This window comes from Aegilops tauschii, chromosome 2, assembly GCF_002575655.3.
Source record: "Aegilops tauschii subsp. strangulata cultivar AL8/78 chromosome 2, Aet v6.0, whole genome shotgun sequence".
NCBI classification, from domain to species: Eukaryota; Viridiplantae; Streptophyta; class Magnoliopsida; order Poales; family Poaceae; genus Aegilops; species Aegilops tauschii.
The window spans coordinates 67,777,244-67,802,160 of NC_053036.3; positions in this window are offsets into that span (position 1 = coordinate 67,777,244).

Below are 24,917 nucleotides of genomic sequence, written 5' to 3' on the forward strand. Positions count from 1 at the left end.
TTTCTCAAAGAGCGTGTTGGAGCCCGTGCAACAACCACACAAGTAGCATGTACACATAACACATTTACTAGTAATAAATTCTAAAGGACAAATGCAAGTATGCCACACAAGTACATCTCCAATTCATGTGATAAATTTGTGCACGACTAGTCTACATATATTCACAGCGCTACCGTTCACAATTTACCGTACTCCACTTACACGTTATAGATGGGCTACATGTCCTCCTGCAGGTTCCAGTCCCAGGTGTTCTTCATGGATGGCACGATCCATAGCGGTGGGCAACGGGAATCATTGTCGCAGCTTTCTAGTCCGGTTCCACACGATGGAGACTCATCCAAGCTGAAGCGGCATAAATTAGGGATAGCGTGTCCCAGCATGTCGTTCATCCGGCGGTGCGCACGGAAGACACAACAATGCTTCATGAACAGCAGGCCTTCCGTGTCATGCACGGAAGGTGGCATCCGCTTCACAATGGGGTAGCTGTCCCCAATGAAAAGCGAGTACTCTCCAAGAGTGTTCCTCGGCACCCACGTAGCATCACAGGGGTCGAACTCGGCGCCGTTCATCTGGTACACGCGGCATCTCATATCTGGACACATGGTGACATACATAGTCAAGGTCCATGCATAATAATGTTGTGCTCAAATATGGCGGTCAGTAATACTGTGCAGCAAATAGTACTACTCCGGTATAGAGGAAGTAAAATAACCGGCTTATTATATATAGCCACTGTTGGCTACATGGATGAGATAGTAAGACATGGGAAATCAAAAATGGTGGCAGGTAGTGGGTTCAAGTCTTCAAGGGCCTAGCTAGCTATATGCGTCCTTCGAGGAAAAAAGTACTCCTAATAGTACGTAAGTAGAGTACTAGTACAACAATGAAAGAGAAGGCGAGAGGGGTTAAAAAATGGAATACCTGGGTAGATGGTGACGGTCCGATCGTGGTAGATTGTGTGACCATGTTGCACAACAGTGGTACCATGGGTAACGACCGCTAAGATAGTTGATCCCAATATGCCAAAGTCAGCTACAAGGTTCCAGGTTAGACCGAATCGTGGATGCAAATGCGCATCCAGGATCGGCGATCTTATTTTGATCGCGGGATGACTGGTCCCTGCAAAATAATGGAGTACCGTTAGGGATGCAAATGATGGTTTGTGCATTCCGTTTGTAATCTCCCGTACCGTAGGATGGCAACCAGATGAAACAAGTCCCCTGGCTTGTCACCGCGAAGATGCGGCCTAGATGGCGGACGGCGTCTTCGAACGTGTAGGGGTACAAATCTGCCGCCGCCAACATGCGCCAGCCTCTGCCGTTACTGCCTCTTGCATTGATGGCAATCCTTATGTCGAACACCGCGATGAGATAGTAATCATCGTAGCCGCATCGCTTTGTTGGCGGGTCCGCAATTCCTATCTTCTTCAATCTCATGTGGGCATCATCATGCGTATTCAAGCCCAGCTAGTCGGAAGGCCGATTCCAATGGTGGAGAAGGGGTCTACCGGAACAGTCGCACTGCTGTGGATGTTGTGCAAAATGATGGTGGTATCCGGCCGGAGGTATGCAAGCCAATCTTCGTTGGCACCGACCCAGACCTATATATAAGACGGTGGGCAGCGGAGAAATTACGGGATGGAAATGGAATAACTAAGTACTACATGATCAAACTCCATTACTGACCTGCTCATCGGACAAATCCGATTACCTCTCAATGTCGGCAGCTCTAGCGGAGTCGACGTGCAACCATGGCCAGGGAGCGGTGGACTGTTCGAAGGATTGTCCCATAGAAGAACCTTCTCCTCGAGGACACATGCAACAAGCATGGCCTTTTCCCAAGCCATTTTAAGCACCGTCTTGAAATAGTTGGTGCAGGAAGCACCGAGTCTTGCGGCGGTGAGGACGTCGAAGCGGCGTGCGATTTCTCCCAGAGGATCGTCGTCCAAGGTCTCCCAGCCCCAACGAGGAGGAGAACCGCCTGGTGAATCCATGGGAGCAGCGACGAACTGCCTTCTCTTCGGGGGGAGGGGAACTGGCGAGGAGGAGATAAGAGCGTAGTAACCGCAGGGCCTCGTCCCTTCCAACTATAGATCGTTCCTTCCAACTGTAGCGAAGGGGTGAGGCTATTATTTACTACTAGTACTAGCATTATGGGATGTTATGGGATTGCATTATACTGTAAATAATAGTACTAGTAAGAAATTTTTGGCACTAGCTAGTAGTTTTTGGCGTGGATTAAGATATTTTGGGTATGTTTTTGCTATTTTTTGTACATGCCAACTAGTGTCAAAAAACGTCTTACATTATGTGATGGAGGAGTACGTACTCGTACTGTAGCAGTACTAGTACTACTTTCTCAACTAGTAGTGCGAGGGTACTACTAGTGCTATGTACTGTACTTCTAGTATAGTGCACCAGTTTTGAACTCTTGAATCTCAGGGCCAAGGAGCTACAGTTGGAAGTGGAGGGTACTACTATTCTCTAGAACCATCATTGTACTATCAATGCAGGGAAAGTACACCGGCGTAGTGGCCTAGTGGGTACTCTCGGTGCTCTATTCAGCCGCTCCTCTCACGTAGCTGCCCTACTCAGCCGCTCCTCTCACGCACACACTAGCAACCTGTTTATCAGCGATGATTACTGCGGGGGCCGAACATTTGAGTTATTTGATACAGCCAGACAAGGCTTTTCGCTTCCATTTGTGGAGGTGTAATGGATCTCGTCGAACTTTGTTAGTAGTTCCGTCTTTATGAATGAGATGAAGCAAAGCTTTTGCCTCCGTTTCAAAAAAACACGTCAAGAGGAATTTCTTTTATAGTAGAGCCGATAATGGAGTGAAGTCCATGCGTGCAACGCCACAAGCTACAGAGTAGTAGTAGAGCACTTTACGTACAGAGCCATATTGCACAGTTCCCAATGCCCCGCCAGGCTTTTCCGGCTCCTCGGGCTTAATTGGGAGGCGCTAGTTTAAATATGCTACTAGCTGATGAGGAAGATGCAAGCGAGGTGCGGCTAGGGCGAGCACGCGAGCCACGAGATGCTGGGAAGGAAAACCCGTTCACGTTGCTAGGCTATCTAGTGCACCTAGATTGTGGTGCCGCACGTCCGTTTGACTTCAAAACTCAAACTACCCGTGTAAAATATTGGCTCGCAACGAAGTTACTATTTAAAAAAAGGCCGTCGTGCGTTCGGCCGGGATCGAACCCACAAAATGAGGCATACACTCCCACGACCACTAGTAGTACTCGTTGGAGTACAACGCAACCTAGAATCGCCTTTTGTCGCTAGTAGTACATTGTTCCTTACAAGAAACCCCTAATAATGCAAGAAACCACTAATAATGCCAAGAAACTACTACCACTTGCATACGTGGCAGACTTAAGATAAGACTACCTTATCAACCATTGTACATGCTCTTACCAACCAGCCCTAGCAAGAAACGACTACTGTACAAAGTGCCGTTATAGGCACGTTTCAACCCATGGCCCTGTTTGGATACATTTGTTGTCAATCTAACCCTGCCATCCAAACACCACTTTGGTTAGAGTTAGTTCAGGGTTAGAATCTAACCTCTGACTGAGAGTATCCAAACAGGGCCCGTGTCGCCCATTAAGTCAACGCCTAATATTCGACCGGGCATTATGACTTGTGGGACCTACATGTCAGTCTGCAAAAAGAACCCCGAGTGACCTCCTACCTCTGGCCCGTCCACCTAGTCATCCTCGGCCATGGGACGCAACTACCGCCGCCGGCAGAAGGCGAGGTCAAAACCGCCGGCGGTGCGGAGCCCATCTTGCGGCAGCCCGGATGCCAGCTCCGTTTGGCGCTCGCGGCCGCTAGCTAGCAAAGATAGCTCCGTCCAGCTGCTTGTCTGCAAGGTTTGCTAGCTAGATTGGCACCGCGGCGCGGCGGCTTGCTCGCGCGCGCCGTGCTAAGGCCAGCCATCTGGCTCGAGCGAAGGCCAGCGCGGCGGCTTGCTCGCTCGTGAGTCACGCTCGTGCCTTCCTGCCAACCCGTGCGGAGGCTAGCGCGGCGTCCGGCCCGTCTGGCGGAGCGGCGGCCAACTCGCTCATCACCGGCGCCACCGACGAACCCGCATCAGCACTGTTTGAAGTAATGTTCAGGAAAAATAATGATTTGAGGGGGAATAACTGGATAGAAGGTCAGATGTGGGTCCCTCAAGTCAACGGTCAAACAAAATGTGTTGGTTTAAGCTGCCTCGTCAGCACGGACGTGTGGGCCAACCCTGTCATAAATGGGTTTAAACTAACCTAATCGGTAGGTAGTAGTTTTTGGCGTGGATGAAGAAATTTTGGGTATGTTTTTGCTATTTTTTGTACAATAGATTCTTCCTAGGGCTGGTTGAAAGTGGTAGTTTTTTGTTAAATACTCTACATATTGTAAGTAGGAGTGAAAGTTAAGCTTTGGAACCCAATAAGCAAGGCTAGTTACATAGTGCATATGTGTACATGATTGAAAGTAAATATCAACCATGAGTGACTAATATCTTGATGGAAAACTCGAAACTATGGAATACTAGGGAATTTTTTTGCATGGTTGGAAATATTAGCAATGTTCATGTGCGTTCCAACGAATCATAATTAGAATAATACTTATTCACAAACTTGATACAAAACACTCTAATTTTGATATACATATATCACTAGAGATATATTATGTTTCAATTAGAATATATTCCTTGGGCTGTTTTGGTGAGGTAAGGGAGGGATGTGGTTGGTTTTAAGATACTAATTATGGGTTTTCTGCAAATTGGTAGACAAGTGGGATGTTTGTGAGAAAAGGCAACAACTTACCTCACTGTCATTAGATGTAGATCTAATGGTCACAAACGACGGATGGCAGACACACCATCATCACCAACTTAGACTTATGTAGGAGTACTAGCAAGATCCGTGCATTGCACGGAACATCAAGATGCATTTTTTTATAAAAACACTCGTTGTGATTGACCCATGCGGGAGTAATCCCATGTGTAAAAACTAATGATATCTCGAGAAATAGGAGATAAGGTGAAGAGGAGTGGGGCGTGGTGGTGATCGGTGGTCGGACTGAGCGAAGGCAAGGGGATTGATGACGCCGGCAGCGGCCACCAGGCCAGTTTGTTCCAGAGGCTTCCTTTCTTAATTGCTCAACAATGAGGTTGTTGGAGATAAGGATGCACGAGGGAAGGCCTTGTCTGCAAATGTGGAGAGGGGTGCGGGTATCTTTTAGTTTAATTTCCATCAGTCAGATATAGATCGGACGGTCTATATTGCAAGATGGTACGCGTACCATCATCACCAACTCGGTTTTTTATAAGAGAAGAAATATAAGTACGGAGATACACACGTATTATCGATACTTGTTTCCGTAAACTATCATCTACATTCTATTCAACGCCTCAGCTTGTGAGGCCTTAGCACAATGACTTCTCGACTGTGTAAAACAAAGGTTTTCCCGTCGCCGATAAGGAGGGGGTGACGGCGGCGCACTTTTTGGCTTGCTCTAGTCCTAGCTAGTAGTCATACTAGGTGGTCTAAGCACGTGTAGATTTATTGTTTTTGACGTCTCGTGTTCGCCGTACTACCACGACTGTTGATGAATAGACGGTAAGTTATTCACGGGGAAACCCTTGTTGAGCGTGTTTGTGAGAGAGAGAGACAGTGTGCGTGTGTGATATGTCTAGAGACTGAGGCAATGGTAACAGATTCCTTGTGTCTATGTGTGTGGAGGATAGAGAGAGACATGTACATGGGGCTTTGTGTTGACGTGGAGACACATATACATAATTAGAGAGTGAGTGTGCGAGATACACATGCGGACATGGGGAGAGATGAGGATCTAGATTAATGGGTGTTTGTGCGTGTCTGTGTGTGTTTGTGCGCGCGTTCGTGTGTGAGAGGGAGTGTGTGTATGTGGAGTAGAGAGACCACTAATGATGTAAACCTAGTATAAGGGAAGGGGGAATGGTGTGGCATGTGTAGTAGCGGGATAGCATGGGTGCGGACGGAGGGAGCAGACTATTTGGAAGAGACATCGATTGTGTGTGGGAGAGGGGTGTGAGAGCGAGAGAGAGAGAGAGAGAGAGAGAGAGAGAGAGAGAGAGATAGCTAGCGGCGGAGAGAGAGAGAGGAAGAGAGGGGGCGAGAGAGGGGGCGTTTGTGTCCATAAATGGCGTATAGATAGGGAGACAATGTTGATGTTGTTTGAAATTGGCCTATGTACGGAGACGCAAGGGAAGCGAGTCATCGTGTGTGTGATAGGGACTTCATGAGAGATCTAGAATAGATGGTGTAGAGAACAATGTGCGAGATCGAGAACGATGATACATTAGGGAGCTATGGAGAGAGAAACGACATGTATGTATACAGGGAGGAGCTCGGGCGGGTCCGCATGTGGGAGAGATAGAGTGAGGAGAGTGGTGCACAAGGAGACAAAGTGTGCTTGTTTTGCAGTGGGGGTGGTGTGTGAGGTGAGTGTGCGAGAACCACATAACTAGGGAGATAGACGTTTGGGGGTGATGTTTTGTGTGTATCAGATAGATACACTCTACATAGTGCATGTGCTTGGGAAAGAGAGATGCCGGGAGACCTAGCTAGAGAGTGGGGGAAGAGATGTGTGCATGCCCAAGAGATAAAGTGATAGAGACCTATATTGGGGTCCGGACTTTAGAAGAGAGAGGGGTGTTAATGTGCTCGTGTGTTGGTGTTTGGGGAGAGAACGACTTCTGTGTGTGTGGGGGGGTGGGCGACGAGGGGGGGGGGGGTTGCTTCAGATAAAGAGTGAGGTGTCTATATTTGAGGGACTTTAGCGTAATTGAGATATACATGGTCAATAGTGTGTGCACTCAAGGTTGATCAATTTGTTTCACAGTTTGGACTATGAGATAACGATACTTTTGAACATGCGTGATATACTTTGATGTACCAGAATTACAAACCTAAGATTGGAATTTTGGAATTTGACTCCATCATTAGCTTTTGTAATTAATTTAAACGGAGGTACATTTTTAAGCCCGGATTTCGTGATTTCAAATTCATATATCAAACCTAGAGATATACACAAACGGGCATGTTCAAACTTTATAATCATCCAGTTTATTCATACACATACACATTTTTGCTTCTGTCATCGTATTTAGGATAAACACATTTGGAATTTCATTTGAATTGGACCATATGATGGTATTTTCTTGTAGTAGCTCAATGATCCATATTTGAATTGAATGGACAATCTAAGTTTCGACTTGGAGACATTGATTTTCAAAACTTGCACTTTTTTTGCGTGCAAAACAAAAAAATTCTCGGCCATGATATCATAGTTGGCCGTACAAGAGCATAATATAATTTCAGGTGCCAAAAGCTTTCAAACTTCCCGCTCACATCGAAATATCTCAGGCCCGAAAGTTTAGCCCTGCGATATTCCTGTTTTACCCCTGCTACATGAACGGAAAAGGGCTGCTTTGGTAACTCCATTGTTTTCCCCTCTTTGCCCCCAACATTCTTCCCCAGAGCCCCTCCCCTTCCCCTCCCCGACCCCCCAACCATGGCTAGCTGCCGAATCTAGTCCTCCGCCGCAGCGGTGGACCTCACACCCCGACGGATCTAACTTCCGCACCTTGGAACCCCCAACTGCCAACCCACCACCTCACCGGAGCCGCTTCAGCGACTGGCTTGTACACCGCTCCAGATCTCCTTGACCGGCATCATGGTCCACCGCACGGGATCTGCTTAACCGGCGCCCTCGTCCACCACAGTGTAGGCCCTTCACTGACTCCCTCGTCCGTCCCTTCGCTGGCCCTTCATACAAGCCCTTGTCCGCCGCAACAGATCCGCCTCACCGAAAGCACTGTACAACGCGCCCGCCGAAGCATTCATCCACTGCACCGGACCCGCTCCACGGACGCCATATTCAACTCCATCGGCCCTGCTTTACCGACGCCGCAGCCTCATCAGGTTATTCCGATCTGTACTGCTTCGGTTTTTCTCTTTATAGTGCAACTGTTCATTTACCACAGATGAGCTTTCTTGTATGTCGACAGGCGCCGCAACCGTAGCACCGGAGCCGCTTCAGCGACGGCGACAGCCGGCCCAAAGTCAACCGCAACACGAGCACCATCAACGATCCTTAGCTATCAACTATGCCAACGATACGCATACGCCGCCGAGAATCAGGTACTATTATCCAACGGCCGGTGCCTACGTTCACTTTCTTAGCATAGGCACCGCACCTTTGAATTTCTTCAGGGCATCATTCAGTTTTTCATGAGACGCGTTATTCTGCTTGCACCTGTAGGGCCATACTTCTGGCAGTGAACATGTTACATGTGCTAAATTACATACATGTGCACATATAGTTAATATGCTTTAGTTTTATCCTAAGTATTACTGTACTTCTTAGATATCACTGCCTACTATTTTACTTCTTGCATGCTATATATATGATAATGGTGTTGTTCTGATGCCACCTGTTGGTTCCATCAGACTGCTTCATGTTCTCTATGCTTAATTACACATCAGCAAACTAGCATGTGGTTCCGCTGGTTTTTGTTCGTTTTACCCTACATTTTCTGATGCTAGCTATTACATCACTGCTACGAGCTTCTGTTCATTACTTTTTTGTGTGTTCTTGATCTTCCCAAGTTGCATGACTAATTTGATGCTTCTATTAATTATGGAGCTGCCAACCCCATCAAGCAAAATATTTGTTCTTTTGGGGCTGGCACCTTGAACAAGCATAAAAATAGAGGGAAGCAGATATATTGTCGTGTATACACACACCCTTATTTCATTAGTTTAGATGAACCATTGATGATCAATTTGAACCAGTGCATGCGATTAAAAGTAATTTTACCTAAATAGAGGGTGCAGAATAAACTACAACAAGTAGATTTGCAACCACGGGATGCTGACAATATCTTCAAAGAACATTGCAACAGCAGAGAGGCTTCACAGCAACATATGGTAAGCCAGTGTGTTTTAGTACATGTGAAATGTAATGCGTGTGGGTTGCTTTCTTGGCTTGGGCCCTCAACCTGTAATCCTACAGAATAACAAATAGTTCAGTTGTCTGCTTTGCTGTATTGCTTGATTCGAATGCTTGTTTGTTACTTGTTACGCTATACCTGACTTGGCCAATATGTTAGCAGTGCCTGTTGTACTATCGTAAAGAAATGCATGCCTAGTTCATTTGAGTCCTTCACTTTTCCTCCGAACTTCATCACAAGACTGTCTTTGTAGTTTATATGAGGCCACACTGTTAAGTGGTTTCTCAGATTATTTCAACTGCTTAGATGCCTTGGCAACTTAGCGGTGGTACACTCCCTTTCAACTAGGGATGTCAACTGGGTCCCGTTTAATGCCAATTAAAGTCCACTAGTGGTATGATAGTTCAAAAGAGTTTTTTTTTGTGGAAAATGAACCAGGGAGCTAGCAAAAACTAACTAGATGGGACTGGCGGATGTCGTTTATTTGCCACTTACATCCCTAGTTCCATCTTACCATTTTAATTTCTTTTCGGCTGATGCTGCTTCGAACCATTTAAATATAGCTTGCCATGCTCGGCAATAATTCGTATGTCGTTTACCATGTAAGCTTACTACCTAGATCATGCAATAACTATCTCTTACTTATGTCCAGCAGAAACCTTTCAGGATGCCGTTCACACTAGGACAAAATGTACAACCCCAGAATCTATTTGTGGAAGCAGTGCGCCATCCATGTTACCAGATGGTAGCAGTTCAGAGGCAACACCGTCGGAGAGCAGTCTGAGCACAGAAAGAGATGGTGTGGCTGCCATGAATGAGGTAATCTCGATCTTGATGCTGGAAATTATGCAATTAGTTGCACGCATTATGCAAGCAACCCAAGAATTGGAGGAAGTAAGAATGTTGCATTTGAAGACGGAGGAGGTCCTGCTGCTTCTGCTATCTGAAGCCCAGGGTAATCCCAGTTCTTCTTTAGATAGCAGCTGAAATTGTCATTAGATTATTGTACTTGCATGTTGTGTCATGTCTCTGAATGGATTATGTTGTAAGACCCCATATGTTGTCCATGTGTTGTAATGATCCGAATTTTTTAGGCGAGGTAATCCTCAGTACTTGTATGATTGACATAAGGTGAACTGTTTTTCATGTGAGCATATTGTATTGGATGAAATAACTGTTTGACTCAAAGTGTATCCAACCTACTGAATTCGAAGATCACGACATTTCTAAATCATAATCATATATAAAGGTGGAATAAATCTTTGTTGTGGTTTTGAAGAAATAAATAACAAAACGTAGAATTATCTGTGGATATTCGTAATCAAATAAAAATTGGGTTTGGATTTAGTTGCCAGGGCCCAGGGCAAACGTGAATGCTAATTCTCCCAAGTTTTGAACGAAGCGGCTAAACACCCACTATCATTTGTGGGATGGCCAAAGCAAGTGTTTGCGAGATGGAAATTACTGTCTACCCCTGACACTTGACATCCTTATCGACCGGATTTACACTGCTGTCGATAGGGGTAGACTAGTAACTTCAATCAGACGTGACACGACCGCCTCTGAGCCCATTCAGACATGGTGGGCGCCAAACGTGGGCGACAAAACACAATTGAGTCAAGCTCGTCCGAAAGACATGTGTCTCTCCCTCCATTTCCCCATTCATCCACGGTGGGCAGCAAAACAAACTCTTCTCGTCCGAAATTGATGTAGGCTAATATTTTAAATAGGGGCGGATGTGTAACTTCCCTTAGACGTGACACAACCGCCCTACCTGTCAGCCCCGTTCATACACCATGGGCGCCAACTGTGGGGGGCAAAACACCCTCTCCTCGCCCGAAATCATTACCGAAAAATATTTGGGAGATGCAAGATTACCATCCTATCCCCAACCTATGTGATGTCCAAATTTTTAAACGGGGGATAAGTTCATAACTTTCCCACATTTCAGACAAGCACGTCCCAAAGTTTGGGATCCCCCTCGCCCTCCATTTCCCCATTCATACACCGTCGGCGCCACGACAAACTCCCCATTGCGGCTAGCCTCCTCCGTCCGCCACCCCATCCTCCACCTTGCCGGAGCCGCTACCTCTAGCCCGCCGTCCACTGCAAGAGATGGACGTCTCTCATCCACGACGCCGGACCAGGAACTTTTCATCGCGTCGTCTCGCTTCATCGGCGCCGTCGTCCACTTAGCCGTTGCCGCTCCTACGACCGCCTCGTCCACGGCAACAGGATTTATCCCCCAACCCGGCCGTCTGCCATCTAAAGTCTTCTTCCTCGCCGCCGACAGCCATCGCACCCGCAGCACCCTCAACGTATCAGCAGGGGCCTACACGGCGTCGCAAGAGAGGTGGTACTCTTCCATATGTGCTTAAGTTATTGATCTCACCCGGAAAATATATCTTAAATTGTTTACTGTACTTTTCTTGTCCGTACCAAATCGTAGTGGCTAGTTGAATGCAAACATTGGTTGTGAAGTAGCTTTATACAGTTTGCACCTTCAGATCCGCCACGTCAAATTCACTATACTCGTAAAGCTTATGGTTTCCCCCCTTTATATTCACTACCATCATCGTAGGTGCTTCCTTGCTTCGTGTCGTGCTAGCACTGCTCCTCAAGACCTCAACCCATCAAGCGAAACAACATGCCACTCATAATTCCAAAGCTTACGTGTTGAAATACGAAAATCTGATATGATGCTCATATTACTGAAAAAGAAAACGTTTAATTGGTCACCTAATGTTCCTATATTCATTTCGAAAAGCATGTGCGCCACCCACTGGTCCAGCTAGTTCCACTTTCCTGATTTTACTCTTGATGCTTAGGGTTTTCCCCTTTTATCTACTCTACTATGATCTGCGTAGGTGCTTTTTGTCATACTAGCATTACTCCACCCTTCAAGCTCAACAACACAACACTCAAAATTCAAAAGCTTAGTTGTTCAAATATGATTGTGATATGATACTGATATTAGTTAACAGACACATTTAATTGGTTAGCTAAAGGTCCCACTTGAGTTTCCAAATGCATGTCGTGACATATAGAGAGACAGCAGAATTGCATTTCTTTGTCACTTGTTGACTGTACTTTCTTGTTCATACCAAATATTAGTTGTTATTTCAAAGCAAATATCGGTTGCTAACTACCCTTTGCGCAGTTTGCAGCTTCAGATCTGCCATCCCACTGGCACGGTCAACACTATACTCATCATGCTTACGGTTTCCCCATTTTATGATGACCACGATCAGCCGACGTGGTTCGTGTCGTAATAGCACTGCTCCACCCATCGAGCTAATCAAGCTTAGTTGTACAAATTCAAATATGATATTATGCTGATATTAGTAAAACTGAGAGATGTTTAATTGGTCGGCTAAATGTTCCTACTTTAGTTTCGAAATGCATGTGAGCCACATATGGAGAGGCCGGAAGGAATAGTATTTCTCTATGCGCTCTGGTTCATCATGGGTGGCCAACCGACATTGGATAGAAAGACTTGTAATATCTTCAATCTGCTTGCTCTTCTGCTCTTCTTTAAGATGATCCTCTTCTCTTGCGGTCGACTGGTCAGGTCGAGTTATTCTCCCTTAGTATATTTTGAATCTGTGAGGTCAGGTCGGCTTGTTCTTCTTTAGTATATGTTGAAGCTGTCATCTGTGAAGTATCATCACTTCTGGAGCTCTCATATTTTGGGTAGTAGGCCACATTATATTAATTCACACACCAAATTAGAGCATGCATGGCAGCTCTTAGAAGTTGCAGAGATAGCACAAATGGGTTTACAAGGAGGAAGTATTGGATTAGAATCACTTCCGCATTACAAAGGTAATCTCACTTGTTTTTATTTTTTCATGCATGTCAGGTATTGAACATTATCAAAATGAATATGAGAAAATGGGCGCACGAGAGGAATATTGCGGAATGATCCACTGGCTAAAAAACTTGGCATAGTGGAGGATGACCTATCTTATTCACCCATCAAGGTGCAAGCTCTAACTTGGCAAGGTTGTATTGGTCGCACATATTGGATTAGAATCACATCTTGCATTACTTCTAATTTGTTACACCATCTGCTTAGTTTAAGCATCATATATGAGTATATGCCATACCTATCCATTTTCTGTACCTATTCCATGTGTCGTCATACTATGTTTTTCTAGTCAAATGTTGTTCTTTCGTAATAGATGTCCAAAAGGAAGAGGGTGATTGCAGATCCTCAAGGAGTAAAACTAGGTATTTGGAAAAGGTAGTGATACCTCTTAAATCAGATAGATCAGCAGCCACAGAAAACATAGGCCCAACTGTAACAGACTTTACCCCTACTCCAGTGGCCAAACACCTATCAGAACTGCTGACAACCCAGTGCCAGGTACTGTCTATGATATCAATTCAAAATTTGAACTCCTAAATTTCTGCATGTGCCTTACCTTCTCTCTTGTTTGAAAACTAATTTCAGATGAATCTCCTGCTCAAAGTATCATAGGATCTCACGACAATACTGGGCTCTGCATTGCTCTTGTCAGTACCTCTTGCCCTTTGTCAGCATACTTACACTCATTGTTGTTTGATTATGTAGCATCACTGTAAATGTTCGCTTCTTTATCCTTCCTTTGCTTCAAATTATAAGATCTATATTTACTCTTAGATAAATATAGAATTAACACAATGGTTATGAAGTTTTGGATTGCTCATGTAAGTACCTGTTGTCATGTACTCCCTCTGTATCGAATTAATTAATGATCAATTGGATGTATTTAGAACTTAATAGTGCTAGATACATCCATTAGAGAGACAACTAATAACGGACAGTGGTGGTAGTACTGTACATGCATCGCGAGATAGTTGATTGTCTAGCCTTAGTCAGCATCTTATCTGCCATGCCCTCCACTTTCTCCAAATTATCATATCTACATTTACTCTTACCAAAATGTTGAATAAAGCCAATGCCACTGCACACGTTGATGTCTGCATTCCTGTTGTCAGTACCTTTTTCCTTGTAACACTGTACTTAATTAATTGCTATTTGATTATGTATCATCAGTCTGCACCTGAGCTTCATTATCCTCTATTTCTTCCAATATTATTTGATCCATATTTACTGTTTGCAAAATGTAGAATAATGGCAACGCTTATAAAGAATTTTTTTTGGGGAATTTATTGAATTATCTTTCCATCAACATGGAGAAGGGCTTTGTCCAGCCCGTGTTAACATTTAATGTAAGTTCATCCTTTTCAAGTCTTCAAACTTTGTTCTAGTATAGATTTGGATAGGCATCATTTCCTCCACTGCTGTTTACATCTGATTGGATGTTTGCAACAACTACCAGTTTTAAATTGTAGTTGTAAAAACATGTTCCTTATGCAAAACAGATCTATTTATTTTCTTATATAATTGTGAAACCTGTTACGTGTCTCCTTGTTTCTCTTTCAGAGTCGTATCTCTTATGCCAGGCAGAACTTTAGTAAAGATAGTGAGCCAAACCATCTTGAGGACAGCGAGATGACCCCAAGGTCCTGTCTTGATGAAGACAGTGAGTTGAAGCTACTCACCAGAAGTTGTGAGACAACCTCTGTGCAGTCGGTGCCTCAATCAGTTCGACTTCTTCAGTCTCAATTTAAAGCGGAAAGGCTTGCTTCAGCTCAGCTCCGACTTGAAGTCAAAGATGTAATGAAGATGTCAGGGGACTGCCTTGCGCACTATGGTTCCATACAGCTAGGGATGAAGCATCTATCATTGACACAACTGAGGTCTCATCAGCTTGTTCGGCTGCTTGCGGGGGCCCGAGCTTGCCAGGTCTAGTGCCTTCTGAAGTGCTCTCAGTTTTGTATATTCTTTTGTCGGCGCGTTTATATGCACTGGTGGCGACCTTTGATGCCAAGTGTATGTAATCCGCGGTCATGTTGCGCTTTATTATCACCGGGTAGCGAACTTTGATTCCTAATATGCCGTAATTTCTTTGTTGTATAGTCCAGGTTTATTCTTTGGTTGGTATGCTGTAATTTAGGCCGGAACTTCAGTGGATCTCAGTGTTGTCCGTCTTCAGGCCGGCCCGTTACTCATATGGGCCAAAACGTGGGCCTATAATCATCTTGGGCCATTAGCAGGTCTAAACCTATAGTAGTTTCCCGCCTTTAACAGGCAATGGGCTACATATTTACTGTAGTGACACTGGGCTTCCTACAGGTCGTAGAAACAATGGGCCTTGTACGGTCCGTAGAAACAATGGGCCTTCTACGAGCCGTAGAAACAATGGGCCTTTTACGGGCTGTATCATCAATGGGCCTTAGATGGGCCGTATGATCGATTGGCCAAACATGGGCCAAAAACAGACCGCATTATGGCCGTAAACGGGCTAGAGTTGGAGTCGTCCGTTCATGGGCCGACCATAACGGGCCGTCGTTAATAGGCCGTATTTTATGACCTATGAAAATGGCCCAACGTATTAATGGGCCACAAACGGGCCGACTCTAACCACGGGCTGAATTTGGCCCACAAGCAGAAAATGGCAGTAACGGGCCGTAAGTAACCGAATGCTGGAAAAGAGCCCAAGAATAAATGGGCCCTGAGGAGGCCGAAAGATAACATGGGCTGCAAACGGCCCAATGGATTAATGGGCCATTAATGGGTATAAAGTAGTGATACACTGTTCATTACGGGCCAGTTTCACCACGGGCCGTTAATGGGCCAAGAGTTACAAAGGGCCTCATCTGGGGCGAAAGACGTCATGGGCCATACTGGGCCGGAACTTAAAATGGGCTGGAATCATATTGGACGGCCCATATGACGCTACTGGGCCTAATTCGGATAGGTCGTAACGGGCCCTGGGTCAGCGGGCTGTAAATGGCCTATATGCGAACATGCCATTAACAGGCTTTCCGTGGGCCGGGCCGCCATCTTTTGACCAAGTCAAACGGGCCGGCCTTTTCATAGGAATGGGCCTCTGTTGGGCCGTGCCATGTGTCAACGTATCATAGGCGCCTTCTGTCCAATGAGTGGATGACATCTGTCCTAACGGTGAGCCGACACGTGTTTCCTCTAGCCAACGATGATTTTACACGTGGAAAATCCCCATTGGTCGGGGCTGTTAGCGGATTATCGGATCCAAAACCGGACCCGATAGCTTAACGGCGTTCTGTTATGGTGGATGCCACGTGTCGGTCACCCTTGACGAAAGCACTTCTGTGACGCGCGATTTATCGTCATGGAAGTGGACACTTCCGTGATGATAATTTTGGTAATGTCATGGAACACTTCTACGACAGCACAAGTATGACTATCTTGATTGTGTCATAAAATTGTCATGGATGTACATGCATGACAAAAAATGCGACCTACTGTGACAAACATGTATCATCACGGAAGTGTATTTTTTTGTAGTGACGCCAACGCCGACTCCGGCATGAAGATCCAGGTGGCGCTGGATGAAGCCGGAAAAGCGAAGCCGTCCGGCGAAGGAAGCCGACAGCAGCACAACCAGCAGAACAACAAGCGCAAAGCCGATTAGCCGGCTCAGCGCTACGACAACCGGCTTGTCGCGGCCACCGAGCAGACGCCCGCAGCCGAGCCGGACGCCAAATGCCGGAACACTGGCAAGACGACATGGCAGCCCGCCATGAGCTTCGAGGAGATGCTCGACGCTCCCTGCAAGCACCACAGCGGCGCGAGGCCGTCCACGCACATGCTCCGACAGTGCGCCATCACCAAGCGCATCGCTAGGGGCGACATCCCACCGCCTCCGGCTCCGGCTCCGGGAGCGGGGCAGCCACCTCCGCCTCCGCCGCTGCCTCCAGCCGGCAGCGCGATGCATGACGACCCCTACCCGGCCCAGAATGCAACCTACGTCGTCTTCACCAGCCTCGGCAATGACAAGCGCAGCGAACGTCTCCATCGGCAGGAGGTGAACACCGTCATCCCGACCAAGACGGAATACATGCATTGGTCGGAACGCCCGGTCACCTGGACCCGGGAGGACCACCCGGCCGTCATGCCGAACCTGGGTGGTTACGCCCTTGTCCTCGCCCCCACTATCGTCGTGCCCCGGCGCACGTGAAAGTTCTCCCGGGTTCTCGTCGACGGCGGCAGCAGCATCAACATCCCCTACCACGACACTCTGACCAAGCTCGGCCTCGAGGCCAAAGACCTGGGGCCGACCTGGACGATCTTCCACGGCATCGTTCCCGGCCTCTCCTGCTCTCCGATCGGCCGGATCCACCTCGACGTCCTGTTCAGCGACAGCAGCCACTTCCGACGTGAACAGATCTGGTTCGAGGTGGTGGACCTGTCCAGCGCGTACCACGCACTGCTGGGCCGGCCCGCGCTCGCCAAGTTCATGGTGGTCCCCCACTACGCCTACTTGAAGATGAAGCAGCCGGGTCCGAAGGGCCTCATCACCATCACCAGCGACTACCGCAAGTCTCTGGACTGCACCCGAGACGGCGCCAAGCTGGCCGAGTCGCTGGTCGTAGCTGAGGAGCGGCGCCAGCTCGACCGGATCGTCGCCCTGGCCCAGGAAGTGTCGGCCACGCAGATCCCGACTAAGGAGCCGGCCGATGAGGCCACGTTCAAGCCCTCCAAGGAGACCAAGAAGGTGAAGCTGAACCCGGAAGACCCCAGCCGCAGCAAGTACGTTGTCGTGGGCACCCGCCTCGATGGCAAATAGGAAGGCGAGGTCGTCGACTTCCTCCGTGAGAATCGGGATATTTTTGCATGGACCCCCAAGGGCATGTCGGGTATCCCGAGGAAGTACGCCAAGCATAAACTCCACGTCCGCAAGGACGCCAAGCCTGTCCGTCAACCCCTATGATGGTTTTCCGAAGAGAAGAGAAGGACCATCGGTGAAGATGTCGCCAAGCTCTTGGCGGCCGGATTCATCATGGAAGTGTTTCACCCCGAGTGGCTGGCCAACCCAGTCCTTGTCCTAAAGAAGAACAAGACCTAGCGCATGTGTATCGACTACACCAGCCTGAACAAGGCCTGCCCCAAAGACCCGTTCGCCCTCCCGCGGATCGACCAAGTCATCGACTCCACCGCCGGGTGTGAGCTCCTATCATTCCTGGATGCTTACTCCGGCTATCATCAGCTCAAGCTGGACCCGGCCGACGCCCTGAAGACGTCCTTCATCACGCCCTTCAGGATATATTTCTACATCACCATGTCGTTCGGCTTGAAGAACACCGGCGCCACTTTCCAGCGCTGCATGTAGAAATGCTTGCTGCCGCAACTCAGCCGCAACATCCACGTCTACGTGGACGACATCGTGGTGAAGACCAAGCAGCACCTCACGCTCCTCAACGATTTGAAGGAAACCTTCACCAACCTGCGCGAATACAAGGTCAAGCTCAACACGGAGAAATGCGTTTTCGGCGTCCTGGCCGGAAAGCTTCTCGGCTTCCTCGTCTCGGAGTGCGGCATTGAGGCAAACCCGGAGAAGATCAAGGCCATCTAGCGCATGCGCAAGCCGGCTCGGCTGCAAGATGTCCAGAAGTTCACCGGCTACTTGGCCTCGGTCAGCCAGTTTCTCAGCCGGCTGGGCGAGAGGACTTTGCCCCTGTATAAGCTGATGAAGAAGACGACACCGTTCGAATGGAACGACCAGGTGGACAAGGCTTTCCGGATCTGAAGCGCATGCTCTCCACCACACCAGTCCTAGCCGCACCGGCCGAGAAGGAGCCGTTGTTGCTCTACATCACCGCGACCTTACGGTCAGTCAGCATGGTGATGGTGGTCCAGCGACCAGAGAAGGACAAGGTCCAAGCCATCGAGCATCCCGTCTACTACCTGAGCGAGGTGCTCTCCGCCTCGAAGCAGAACTACCCACACTACCAGAAGATGTGTTACGGTGTGTACTTCACCCAGTACCTACCACCGCCTCCGGACTCGACGGCCTAGCGCATGCACTTCGCCGCTCGAAGATGCGACTCGGCCTGGGGGTCGGCATCGTGCTGTCCTCCCCCAAGGGCGACCAGCTCAAGTACGCGCTACAGATCCACTTCACCGCCTCCAACAACGTCGCCGAGTACGAAGCCCTTGTGCACGGCCTCCAGCTTGCCAAGGAACTCGGCATCCGGCGCATCCTGTGCTACGACGACTCGGACCTGGTGGTGCAGCAGAGCTCTGGTGAGTGGGACGCCCACGACTCCAACATGGCGAGCTACCGCTTCCTCGTCCAGAAGCTATCCGGATTCTTCGCGGGCTGCGAGTTCCTCCACGTCCCGCGCGTAGAGAATGAAGCGGCTGACACACTCGCCAAGATCGCCTCGTCCCGGCAGTCCATTCCGTCCGGCGTCTCCCTCGAGCATCTGCACAAGCCGTCCATCAAGCCGGCTCCGGACTCCAAGTCCATCCATGTCCCAGGCGACCCGGCCGTGCCTCAACCCGACCCGGGGACTGCTCCAGCCAACCCGACCGTCCTTCAACCAGGCCCGGGGACTGCTCCAGATGACCGGTCGTGCCTCAAGCCGGCCCGGGGACTGCTCCAGCTAACCCGACCGTGCCTCAACCCGGCCCGGGGACTGCTCCAGCTAACCCGACCGTGCCTCAACCCGGCCCGGGGAGTGCTCCAACCGACCCGGCCGCGCCTCAACCCGGCCCGGGGACTGCTCCAGCAAGCCCGACCCCCAACCCGGCCCAGGGGCCGTTGAACCCGGCTCGGGGGCTGCCACTCTCGGTGTTCTAGGAGCAGGGGTCCCCAAACTTGCTTGCCTGCAGCCCACGCCGTGGCTCTGCGAGCGGGCCCGTACGGCCCATCTTCACCACCAAGCCTTCAAGACCATCGCGAGGGGCCAAGCCTCGCGAGGCAGACGACCCAAGACCTCCTCGGGAGCGGCCTCACCAGGCTGGCTCATGAGGGGGAGAGATCAAGGCAAGACAAACCTCGCAAGGTTCTCATGATGTGAGCCACGACGATCGAGACCAGGCGGGCGCCAGGCAGGCGCCAGCGCGCACAGTGTCCTTGTATCCTATTTGGTTCTAAGGGGGCAAGCGCAGGCGAGGAATTCCGAGGCGTCAAGCAAAGGTTTGCCTATCGGTGCAATGAGACCAAGACCAGCAGGACGGCAGGACGGAGGTCACCGTGGAGCCCAAGACGGCGTCACCACCAGAGCCTTTGGCAGACGAAGACTACTTTTGTCAGGATAAGCTGTACTAGCTGTCCCCTTTCAAATTGGCCGTTGTGGGATCCCTTCCCGCTCAATATTTGGGAAGAGGACCAGGGCCTCTATAAATAGGACTAGCCACCACCATAGGAGAAAAACCTGATTCGGATCAGATCATCCTCACCCACACAAGTTCACCAAGCACAAGAACACCTCTCCTCAGGAGGCCGTTCTTCCCCTTGTACTGTTCATCCTCAGCCCAAGAGGCAATCCACCACCACACACTGGAGTATGGTATTACATCACAACGGTGGCCCGAACCAGTATAAATCTTGTGTCCCTTGTGTTGCGAGTTCGTCGAGCAAGCCTAGAAATCGCAAAGCGTGAGAGGGCGTGATCTGCGAGGGGGAGATCTTCGCGGGCACCCCAGAGTTTGAACCTTAAGGGTTTTGTCGACACCCGAGATCCGACAGCCACCCCCGAACCCATCGTAATGGCTATCCTAGCCGGGGTCGCGGCACCATCCTGGGCCCTACCCATCTCGGAGTTCCTGGAAAACGGGGTCCTTCCCATGGACGAGACCGAAGCCCCACAAGTACAGCGCAGAGCGTCCGCCTACAGCATCATCAACAACGAACTCGTCAAACGCAGCTCCACCAGCGTGTTCCAATGCTGCGTCGAGCAAGACAAGGGCATTGAAATCCTCCTCGACATACACCAGGGCAAGTGCGGGCACCACGCCGCCTTGTGATCCCTGGTGGCCAAGGCTTCCCGCCATGGTTTCTACTGGCCCACGGCCCTCGAAGATGCAGAGTCGCTCGTCCTCAAGTGTGAGGGATGCCAACGCTTCAGCAAGCGCAGCCACAAGCCGGCGTCAGCACTCCGGACCATCTCGATCGCCTGGCCCTTCGCAGTCTGGGGACTCGACATGGTGGGACCCTTCAAGACCGCTCGAGGCAGCATGACGCATTTCCTGGTGGCGGTGGACAAGTTCACCAAGTAGATCGAAGCAAGGCCAATCAAGAAGCTGGACGGCCCAACGGCCGTTCGATTCATCAAGGACATCGCGGTGCGCTACGGCATGCCGAACAGCATCATCATGGACAACGGCACCAACTTCGCCAAGGGCGCGCTCGCACAGTACTGCTCCGTCTTCGGCATCCGCCTCGGCCTGGCATCCATTGCACACACGCAGTCCAATGGCCAGGTCGAACGGGCCAACGGCCTCATCCTATCCGGCATCAGACCGCGACTCGTTGAACCGCTCGTCCGTTCACCCGGCAGTTGGCTTGATGAGTTGCCGGCCGTCCTCTGGAGTCTCTGCACCACGTCAAACAGGTCGACCAGGTTCACCCCGTTCTTCCTCGTCTATGGAGCACAAGCCGTCATCCCGACCGACGTCGAGTTTGACTCGTCGCATGTCATGATGTACACGGAAGCCGAAGCAAAGGAAGCCCACGAAGACGGCGTCGACCTGCTCGAAGAAGCACATCTCCTAGCGCTCAGTCGCTCAGCCATCTACCAGCAAGGTCTGAGTTATTACCACAACAAGAAGATCAAGCCCATCGCTTTCCGAGAGGGAGACCTCGTCCTCTGACTTGTCCAAGAGCAGACTGGCCAACACAAGCTGTCCTCCCTGTCGGTGTCAAAACCGGCGGATCTCGGGTAGGGGGTCCCCAACTGTGCGTCTAGAATGGATGGTAACAAGAGACGGGGGACACGATGTTTAACCAGGTTCGGGCCCTCTCTATGGAGGTAATACCCTACTTCCTGCTTGATTGATCTTGATGAATATGAGTGTCACAAGAGTTGATCTACCACGAGATCGTAATGGCTAAACCCTAGAAGTCTAGCCTATGAGTATATGGTAATGAATTTGTCTTATCCAGACTACGCTCTCCGGTTTATATAGACACCGGAGAGATCTAGGGTTACACGAGGTCGGTTACATAAGAGGGAATCTTCATCATCAATCGCCTAGTTGCCTTCCACGCCAAGTAGAGTCCAATCCAGACACGGGTATACTCTTCGGTCTTCGTGTCTTCATAGCCCATCAGTCCAGCCCATGGATAACATGCTGGACGCCCGAGGACCCCTTAGTCCAGGACTCCCTCAGTAGCCCCTGAACCTGGCTTCAATGACGAGGATTCCGGCGCGCAGATTGTCTTCGGCATTGCAAGGCGGGTTCCCCTTCCTCCGAACTCCAAGATAGTCTTCGTATGCGATGATTGTATCCGAACCTGCAACGCATTCCACACACAACCGCAGAGGGAATATAGTATTTACACAAGTCTGATCTGCTGACAGTTTTTATGACGCTACGCCTGTCCAGTCATATTCTTGAACCGTTTTTCATCTGCCACCCCGCGTTACGAGACGCGGTTGCTATTGGCATGTCTTGTTGAAGCAGAGATTGTGTCCCCTTATTGCGGGATTCTCATTAATGTGGGCGTGGGCAACCCAACCGCGCCACCTGCACGGCCATTGGGAATAGGCGAATCTCAAGGCGAGTGAGGAGGCGTTTAATGTTTGCTGCCTTTATAAGAGGATAAGGATCCCCTCTTCCTCTTCTCACACTTTCTATCCATCTCCACCTTCCAGATCTCGAGCTCCAATGCCCAAGTTCCAATCTCCTTTCCACCCCAGCAACCATGTCCGGATCGTTTGGTCAGGGCAAGTGGATGGTCTCCTCCGTCACGGAGGAGGACATTTCTGAGCTCCAGGCGGCTGGATACTTGGCGAAGGGAATCGCCCATCGCTTGCCAACCGAGGGACAAATCGTTCCCACACTGGAGCCCAACGAGAGGGTAGTATTCCTCCCTCATTTCTTCCGCGGGCTGGGTTTCCCAATCCATCCCTTCATCCGCGGGCTGATGTATTATTACGGGGTGGATTTCCATGATCTATCCCCAAACTCCTTCCTCAACATCTCGGCATTCATCGTCGTGTGCGAGGCCTTCCTCTGCATCCATCCCCACTTCGGGCTGTGGCTCAAAGTCTTCAACATGAAGCCGAAGGTGGTAGACGGCCAGCACATGGAGTGCGGAGGAGACATGGTGAGCAAGTGCCCAACGTGTCCTGGCCGAAAGGTATTTTTGTGGAGATAGTGAAGGAGTGGCAGAGACAATGGTTCTATATCACAGAACCCCGCGGCACCTCCTGGGCCGCGGATGCCGAATTCTGCTCTGGTGCTCCTATGCGGCTCACCTCTTGGGTTGAGAAGAGTCCCAATTGGGGCTCGTCCAACGAGGTAATAGCGCTACAGACGCGCGTTCAGAGCATGATAGCCAAGAACGTCAAGCTTGTAGATGTAATCCAAGTGATGTTAGTTCGCCGAATTCTCCCGTGCCAACACTGAAGCCGCCCTTTATGGGAGTTCAATCCAAAGAAGCACCATACCTTGGTGAGGTTCTTCGAGACTACTCACGAGGACGCGTGAAAGTTGCTCTTTAAGGGCAACGAAAAACCACCGGCCGCTGATTCAGATCGCGGACACGACGCCGGTCATCCTGCCAGTGAGGTATGTCTTTAATGTATTCCCTGCTTGTGTGTTGCTAGGGCGACGCCTGAGCTTTTATTATCGCTCTTTTCAGGACTGGACGGAGAGGGCGAAGCGGATCCAGTGTCCGGCTCCATTGCCCGAAGAACCAGTCATCCTGCGTCTAGCAAAGATGCTGGTGCCGGCGCTGTAATGCGCCGGAGAAGAAGGCCAAGAAGAAGACAAAGGGGGCCAAGAGGACAATGACGGGGAGGAGGAAGAAGAAGACAATCCTCCCCCCGAGGAGAGGAAGAAGAAGATGGCGGCTCCGGTGCATATGGAGGCGGAGGCGTCAAAAAAGGGGAAGGGTGTTCCCGCGGTCAACACCGCGTGGGACGTTGACAGTCCGGAACGACGCCACCGCACTAAGCCCCTGGCCGCGTCGTAAGTCACATGGCTTATTTATGCGCACATCCAGCCCTTTCTTTCCATTATCTTGATGTGGTTAACCGTACCATTGCAGTCCGGCCCGTGACCGGATCCAGCGATCCTCGTCTGGAAGTTCGTTGGCCCCGTCGGAGATGGCGAGCCAGTCGCCACCGCCCGCTTATTCCCCCGGGGCCGGGGACGACACCGAAGTGCTGTCCCGGAGGGCCGATCTGAACCGTGGAGGAACCTAGGGCGCTGTCCGGGAGGCGCTACGAGGCGAAGCCTCCACTGCCGAACATATGGAGGGGACGATCCCCATGGAGACTGGCAAAGAGGTCCGCATCTAGCTTGGCCCTCAGCCGAATATGATTCCGGGAGGCCCATATGTCTCCGGAGTCGAGCGGGCAGCCCCCTTTGAAGGAGGGGGTTGCATCGCTTCCGCCGGTGGTCCCTGTCCATCCAGGGGCGCTGGATAACCTGATGGAGACGCTACGAGGCGCCTCCGTTATGGAAGAGCATCGTATCCTTATAGGCACGGTGACCAAGAAGGTTCAGTCTGCCAAGAGTGGACTGAACGAAGCCTGCAGCAACATGTTGACAGGTTTCGAGGTAAGTGACATAGAAAGAGAAAAACCCCATGTAGTCTGTAGCCCCTGAGACACTGTCCGGTGTTCGACGACAAGAACCGGACAGAGGATCAATCTTTTATTGTAGGAGACTAACGTGAGATGTATGCATAAGTAGGCGTCGCTGTTGGCCGCAACCTCCCATGCTGCCGAAGTCTCTGAACTGGAGTAGAGGCTGGAGCGGACCGAGAATGAGCTCGGCGAGGTTACAATGCGGCTTCAGGAGAAACAAGGTAGATAACCTCTTGCTGTGTGTTCGGAAAGAACAAGCATTGCATACTGACCATAGTGTCAAAATGTGT